Here is a 9,257-nt window from a genome sequence, read left to right on the forward strand (position 1 = left end):
TCAGGCATGAATTCAGCCCTCTCCTCACCCTCCTTTTCATCTTCTGCCTTTCCCACACCACCATCCTCACAGCGTGGAAATCTGGTAGTCATCATGATCCTCAAACCAGGTAAACCCAAATCAGATTCAAAATCCTACCGCCACATATCCCTCCTTGATGTCCTCCGTAAGACCTTTGAGAGAATAATTACAGACAGACTCACACACTTTACCGACAAACTCCAACTCATCCTTCACCTCTAGTCCGGCTTCCACAGGCTCCACTCCACCAATGATCCCCTTCTCCAACTCACTTCAGACAACACAAGACAGCAGAACCTTGGACAGTGCACGCTCGCTGTCTTCCTGGACATCGAGTGGGCATTCGACAAAATCTGGCATGATGGACTTTCATACAAACTGCTAAAGACAGGCTTCCCACCTCAGACAGTACAACTAATCCAATCCCTCTTACACAATAGGTGCTGCCAAATCCACATCAACCAAACCACCTCATCCTCCTTCTGCCCTGTAGCAGGAGTAGCTCAGGGCGGGATTATCTCTCCCCTGCTCTACTCCCTTTCCACAATCGACATCCCCACCCCGATAAGAACAACTGAACAACTCCAATTATATGCAGATGACACAGCATATTGGAACTCAGGACCCTCGACAAACACCATCAACAATCAGACAGCGACCTACCTCACCAAACTAGAAGACTGGAAGCGACAATGGCGCATTAAACCCAACCCCACCAAAACCCAACTCATCCTTTTCAAACACCGCAACATCCACAAAAAGACCAACCGAAAATCTGACCACATTTCCCTCACACTGTGGGGCACCCAGCTCATCCCCTCCTCCAATGCAAAATACCTAGGCATCCATGTAGACAAGTACCTAAACCTGAGCAACCACATAAAGGAGACTCTGAACAAAGTCTGACAACGCCAATCCCTCATATGGCGAATCCAAGGCAAATTCATAGGCTGTAACGATAAGCCAGCTGTAAATACATACAAAACGTTCGTCCGCCCACTATTCGAATATGCGGCAGCGCCCCTCACATGCATCTCCAGAACCCAAGCCGAAAGAATCTACCACATTGAGAGACGAATTGTACGCAGCATCCTTCGACTCCCACCCTCCACCCCCAGACAAGAGGTCTTTGAGGAAGCAAAAGTAACACCCATTCAATCAAGACTAGCCAACCTGAGAGCCCGCTATGGGAAAACCATCCTCACCTCCTGACCGGACCTACACACAATATACACCCACAGAACCAGACACAGAAACAAACCCAAACACAAATACACGTACCCACCCAGAACAATCATAAACAACACCCTCCACACCTTCCCTGACACAATACACCAACACGAGCATGCAAGACAATTACACATACAGAACAGCAACACTCCCACCCCTCCCCACCTCCAGGCGCTGAACCCCAACCACCCACCACCATAAACCCGCCCCAGTCTACTGTAACCAAAACGGCAAATAACTCCGCTTCCACTGTCACCCTAGCAACAACGCAACAAAACCCATTACACAATATGTACAGTGGCTTGAGCCAATATAAAAATATAAAGTAAGTCATTATAAAGCTGTATCAATGCAGTCCAATCACACAATTGTTAACCCATTCCCATCCCCACTCAGGCCACTGGTACAAAGTAACTCTATCAGATACTATCAAAATTCAAAAATTCCATATTAAGTAAAATGCTACTAACTTATAAGATAGGGTAAAGAAAAATAAAAACGAAAAAAACATAACTAGGTATCCATTTATTTCTTTATTTCTTGAAAAACTGTAGTCTCTAAGTTAACAAAACAATTATATAAAACAATTACATGTTGCTAAAAGCTACTTAAGAAAAACTGTAATTAGTATGTAAGTTAGCAATAAGTTCAATATGAATAAACAAAACCAAAAGAAATACCCTCATCTCTGGCCCCATTAGAGCAATAAGCTCTCCTGTGGCCCATCTGCCTCCCTTTAGGAGCGGAAATGAATAGTATAAAAAAATAAAAAATAAATATAATGTACACATTTGTAGATGTGTTCTAAATCTTATTAGTCACAACCAGAAATGACGTTAAGAGATTCTGCAACCCTTGATGCTGCGACAACCGAAGTATATACTTAATATCAAATGCCCATCCAACTGTTCATATTCGAACATTCAGTAAGCAAAGCGCAAACAAAATGACTGTAGTATTACAAGGTGCAGTACGTTAACATTGCTGTGTAACGGTATGACTGTGCCAGTGTTCAGATCCGAAAATGTCAACGTCATAATACAAGGAAAATAATGTGATAACAGCAGCGTTGGTGACGGAGAATTTCCAAAAACAGTCAAAATGACATAATTATATTCCATAACAGAGTAGCTGAAAAGAAAAATATAAGTCACCAAGTATATTTCAAACGTTCTTCCAAGCTTGGATACTACTTATCATATTTTGTGAGACATCTCACACTTTGGAAGAACAAATTAAATATTGCTGTATCTAAATTGTCTGCGTAACTCATTCAAATATATTCTTATTGTAACTAAAACAAAATCGTACGCCTTGCAGACCCAAAGAGCCATCATAACAAGCCTAATTCAAGGCCTTGTATGACCGCCCTCCATTGCTATGAACGCTAAACAAATGTCACAACATGTATTAAAATGATGCTATTCTCCATAACGTGTAGATATGAAGATGTAGATGTGGAAGTCATCGTGTTCTAAAATTCTGTTCAGTACTTTTCAGATTATGCATAAGGAAAGATCTGGCCAACCAAAAACATCAACAAGTCCAGCTTCCAGCGCTGCAGTGTTACAACATTTTACTAGGTCACCTCATAAATCTATAAGCAGGATGCATGTGAAAGTGGGATAAGACGATCAAGCATATGACTAATTCTGAATTCCGCAAAGTGGAATGTGTACATTCCAAGATTGCTGCATGCTATGAACAAGGGTCAAAGGAAGGAGTGCTGCGAATGGTTTGAAGGCATCCTTCGAGAAAACGAACGGTTTGCAGGGATGGTTATCTGGTCTGAAGAGGAGCAATCCAAACTGAAAGGTAGTGTAAACCACCACAACTGCGTGTACTGGATGCTTGAAAACCCTCACATGGACAAACATGTTAATCTACCAGGTGTTAATGTGTAGTGTGATCTGTCATTGCAGGGTTTGATTGTCCCATTCTTCTTTGAAGGTACCGTAAATGGTGCATATCTTCATATGCTGAAAACATCGATTTTGCCTGCCATCCAAGAGGTGTTTTGAAATGAAAGATTTTACCTACAACAAGATGGCGCACTGCCTCACTACTACACAAATGTCAGAGCCCACTTGGATGAAGCTCTACCTGAATGATGGATAAGTTGAAGAGGAACTGTTGAGTACCTACCACTGTCTCCAGACTTTACACCTCTTGACTTCCATCTCTGGGGAATCTTGGAAAATGAAGTTTATGAACAGAAGCCAGCTACACTGAATGAGCTACGAGAAACCATCAAGGATCCTGTGCAGCTATCACATCTACAACACAGACAACTGTAGTTCGATCAACAGTTCAGGGGCATCGACGTTGTTTTAACACGTGTCACTTTGAACAGATAAAATAATCCAGCCCCATGCAAGAATTGTAACGGTATGTCATTTTGTTTCATTAATAATGACTATCACAGAGTGTCCACATTTTTCTGGACCCCTGTGTATGTACCCAGGATGGTTACATGACTATCATCGATCTGAAAATGCCTTGAATTGGAATCACAATGCACACTGCTGCACCACGTGCAGCTGCAGAGTACTCCAAGAACTGAGGACTCTGCATAGCAATACCATGACTGCTATGACATGTAGGTGCAATCAGAGACAGGTCAGGTCTGAAGGCTCTTCTTGATATCACCTAAGGTTGAAAACTGGTGAACTGATGTCTTGGCACCATGACTGTTGGGATATGCTGTTAGGACCTGCTGTTGCCATCAGAGAACAGGCAGGTCTCACACTTAGCAGCAACAGATGTGCAGCACAAGCTGGAGAATGAACACTAGGAAGCGAGTTCACTTCTTGGCACTGTGAGCACATCAATAAAAAAAAAATGTGTTCGAGACTTGGGATTTTACCACATACCGGGAGGTTCGCAAGGGGTCCTGGATACAAGTGGCAATCGACCGCTGGCCATTTGATCGTCGTATTAACGAAATCTCCAAAATTATTTCACCTATTCCTCAACAGGGGCGTAGACGACATATGTTAAATACGTACATGGAGCCAGTAAGTGAAGAGATGGAAATTGGGAAGAGAATAAATAAATAGACGGTTCCATTTATAAAAGAGATATTTACTGGTGGACGTGTACTTTACACTCCAATATCAGTAACAAGATTGTTCATTTTCTCCAGTAATAACCACAAACCAAAGAGTTCATCAGTTGGTTTCTTCTTCCTATCTGATAGCTGAGGAATGTTTAGCACACTGGGGGAAGACATATTAATACTTTCCATTACTACAGAAGCATCCTTTTACACTCTAAAGATCAAATACGAGAGTACTCATCATGTGATATTTGGCTCATTCCTACTAAATTTGCTTATACTTACAGTATAATTGTAAACTCTTAGCTCAACTGCACTATCGTGTGTGCATGAGTGTCAGTTTCTTGCAGGGATGTCAGGCATCGGACATTGGGCATTGTGCATCAGGCTTCAGGTATCAGGCATCTGGTGTCATGCATCGGACATTATGCAGCAGATGTCAGGTGTCTGGCGGCAGATAACCAGCATATCCACTCAAATTTGTGTCCTGTTAATGTTAGATAGTAGGGAAACTCCTTGTCCTGGCACGCTAATACCGCATTTTATAACATGCAGCAACATAGGTGGAAAGTGGGCAGAGAAGCAAGGCATCCAATGTCACTCACAAGTAGGCAGAACCACTTAGGAAATTTCAAGTTAAACATCACATGGTCTGCAGTTTGTATTTGGAAAGAACATCTTGATATATAGATCAGAAATCTCTCTTTAACATATTTTTGTACCAGTACACCCACACATTCTGTGGCTTTTTCGACAAATATGGAGATGAGGTAAGGTATGTATTCTACATAAGTTTTGTATTGTTATATACATTATCTAGCAGCCAGAAATCATCTATTTGCTTCTTAAGGTTTAATGTTTAACAAAATTATCGTGCTGTGCTACAGTTTTAGTGTGTTTTATGGGCATCATTTCCCATAACTTTTTAACATTCATTCATTTTTCCCCATATTCCACATATAAATGGGCAAGTATGGATATGCTCTTATTGATTACATAACCAGGTGTGGTTTGCTCAGCTATACATCAAGATATTAATGTGTATGGGTCACCTAACAACTCAATGCTTGCAAGATAACCGGAAGTTAATGATAAGATGATTAACATAATAGTAGAGATATTGCCGATTGTAAGGTTCAAGACATAGATGCAAGCATCTATCTGTAACATATGTTTCTGCCACAATATCCATGGAATCTCTAGTTTTCTTGGTGAGTATGGAAGTGGGAGTACTCTGCTGCTCCCTCCACCAACACCGGAGGCAACGGCAGTTACAGTGGCGGCAGACATAACACAAGAAGATCAAAATTTTGGATACTAACCTGGACCACACGTGGGTGGATCCATACTGTACATTATATAGTAATGATTGTATGGATGGTTCCTGTCCAAGCATAATCTCAAACTTTGTACAGTTGGACCCATCCTGAAAAATATTCTGTGATACACCACATGATGGATCCTACCTGAACAATATTCCCAGATGTAGCGATCGTGGAGCCACCTTTCAGAAGATACCACAGATGATACATGGGTGGAACCATACAGAGTGTTATCCAAAAATTGTTTTATGTTGATCATTGTCTTGGCCTTGGCACAGGTGGATCCATTCTGAACAGTATCCCAGATGTGGTGCATACTGGATCCAACCGGAACAATATTCCCTGACTTGCTGCATGCTGGGTCCAGCCCAAACAATATTCCCAGGTGTAATGCTGGTGGATTCACCTTTTGGATGCATTCCACCACTTGTGCTATCGCTGCCATTGCTGCCACTGCCGCCACCTCTGGCATCAGTGGAGTGGGTGTCAGAGCACACCCAACTCCATAGTCATCTAGAGTCAAATGTGGGAAATGTCATCCACACAAACTAATATAAATAGTATAGCACGATAATTTCATTAAATACTAAAAAACCATACAGCAGATAGATGCTTTCTGGGTGCTAGATAACATATATAATAATAATATAAAACTTATGTAAAATGTAAGCCTAATCTAAAGCAGCCTCACCTCCATACTCATGTGGAAATCCAAAGACTCCCTTATGTCTCTGGTCGCTTTATGCCTCTGCTGCTGCACTGTATGTTACAATGTGTTGTACCAGCATGAAGTGTTGCCATACTATCTACTGTTAACAGATCATAGATTCGAACATGCATGCTGCTTGCCTGACACCTGACACTGACACATGGTGTCTGATGCATAATGTCCAACACATGATGCATGATGTATGATGTCTGATGCATGATGCACAATGACCATTGCCTGACTCCTGACACATCTGCAAGAAACTTACACTCATGCACACATCATAGTGCAATTGAGCTAGGAGTTTATGACTAGACTCAAGTACAAGCAAATTTAGAAGGAATGAGTGGAAGCTAGCGTACCCAGTGCTACCACCATCTTTGATCTTTAGGCTAAAAAATGAGGCTTCTGTGATAGTGGAAAGTATTAACACGTATTCCTACAATGTGCTAAACATCTCTCAGATATTAGGGAAGAAGAAGAGCGCAGTTGATGAATGCATTGACTTGTGATTATCACTGGAGCACATGGACAATATTGTTATTGATATTGGTTTCATAAACCATACCAGACAAAGCAAACTTCTTAGCAGGAAGAATTTAAGTGTGCTTACAGCCTTACAGAACCATTTTGCGATAAGATTATGGTTGTTAAAATCTAATGATCAAGTGGACTGTGAGGAGCAATTAGAGAAGGGGCAGTCTATTATGCTAAAGAAGGAGATGTGCGAATCGTTTTACTATTATCTATGTATAAATTATCCAAGTTCGTCACTGTGAGACATGGTGTCAAGGCAAAGCTACGTCTTCCCTCTGCACAGGAACGACAGTGTAACAGCAAGAGTAGCACCGGAAAGAATTCGGCAAGGAAGCCCTGAAAACCGTTTTAGGAATCACAAATATTCTGGGGCTATACCATATTAAATGGAATTAGCTGACATTGAAATCGGTATTCAAATGAAAGAGCTGCCTGGAATATTGCACCAGCTTGATTTAGATAATTATTACCTTTTCGATTCGGACATAATGCAAGATTCTGCTAGGATTTTTAACAAAGTGGAGATGTGCGAATGCCTAATGTCAAAGTACAGCTTCTGCATGGAGTGAAGTTGACAGGGAAACAGCAATTTGATTTTGGACAACGATAAGACAGTTGGAATAGACTGCTTAATGTGGATAACCTAAATAGGAGAGTAAAGATGTATAATAAGTTTATGTGTCAAATTGCAATTTGGTAGTAAGCAAAGTTTTGGTAATCATGTTATAAATTTCATATTGTGGCCATATACACGACTATGAGGAAGTTTTATATTTTTCCTAGCTAAGGAGCACGGTATTGCCAGGTTGGAGGCTAGAATCTACGACTACAGATTGTATGGTGTCTTTGGTCCCTGTACGAGATTGTTTAGGTGTGTATTTCATTACTTTTACCTTCCTTTTCAACTACTCCATCTTCAGGCCACAAGTGGCCAACCGGGACCATCCGATCGCCGTGTCATAGGAGGGGTGTGGGGTCAGTACACCGCTCTCCCGGTCATTATGATGGTATTCTTGACCGAAGTTGCTACTAATCGGTCGAGTAGCTCCTCAATTGGCATCGCGAGGCTCAGTGCACCCCGAAAAATGGCAACAGCAAGTGCCGACCACACCCAACAGCGTTTAACTTCGGTGATGTCACTGGAACCGATGTATCCACTGCGACAAGGCCATTGCCCTTTTGACTACTGTGTCACGAATAATTGTGTCACCACAGCAATTATTGGTAATTCTGCACGCTTATTGCAGCTGTAATCACATTATTTCATCTCTGTTTTCCGTGTATTATGGCGTCGATATCTTCATCTAGCACAGTTATGCTGTTACACTACAGTGTTGAGATACCATACTTTTTAATATTTGCAACCGTTTTGTTAGAGCTTTGCTTATTGGAAGTCATAACAAGTATGATGTTATTATGAGCTTGTTATTAAGTCTGTATTCCCCCTGGGGCAGCATCAAGGACTGGCAGAATTTCTAACGATATTTCCGGTTGTGAACCACTAAATTTTAGAATACGACGACTTCCACATCTATACCTAATATCTATACCTTATAGAGAATAGCATCACTTTAATATGAATTGTTTCATTTGTTTAGCGTTTATAGCAGTGGAGGGTGGTCATACAAAGTCTTGTGTTAGATCTATTTTGATGTCTTTTTGTGTCTGCAAGGCACACGAAATCGAATTTTCGTAGAGATTTTGTTTATATTACGATAAACATGTATTTCAAGAGTTACACTCCCAATTTAGATGTGGCAGTATTTAATTTGTGCTCGTAAAGTGTGGAACATCTGGCATTCATGATACATCGTTTCTTTCGAGTATACAAGACTGTTTACGAATGTACTTGACAATAGTCTCTTTTTTTTCTATTACTCTGTCTTGGAATATAATTACATCACATTGACAATTATTGGCAATTATTGGCTAATGCGGCTGTAATCACATGTTTCCACATATTATGATGTTGATTTCTTCGTGTTTGCAAACTGGCACTGTCGTGTTGTTATACTACAGGTGTTGGGGTACCACACCTTGTAACATTCACAGTTGTTTTATTTGAGCTTTGCTTATTGGAAGTCCAAGCGTAAACGGTGTGCTTGGACACTTGATATTGGCATAGCTATATGTTCGGTGTAGCAGCACCAAGATTATCAGAACCTCCAACGTCATTTCTGGTAACAACCTACTAATATTTAGAACACATCTACATACCTGAACATTATAGGGAATATCACCACTTTAACCCTCGAATGGATGAGCTCATATATTAAGTGTGCCAGCTGCAAATAACATTGTGTTGCACCATTCCATTGTTTTTAATGACTGCTTGTCTGTACCTATTCCTTTATTATTGCTTCAACTAACACAGTCATAA

The sequence above is a fragment of the Schistocerca americana genome, chromosome 1, assembly GCF_021461395.2.
Source record: "Schistocerca americana isolate TAMUIC-IGC-003095 chromosome 1, iqSchAmer2.1, whole genome shotgun sequence".
NCBI classification, from domain to species: Eukaryota; Metazoa; Arthropoda; class Insecta; order Orthoptera; family Acrididae; genus Schistocerca; species Schistocerca americana.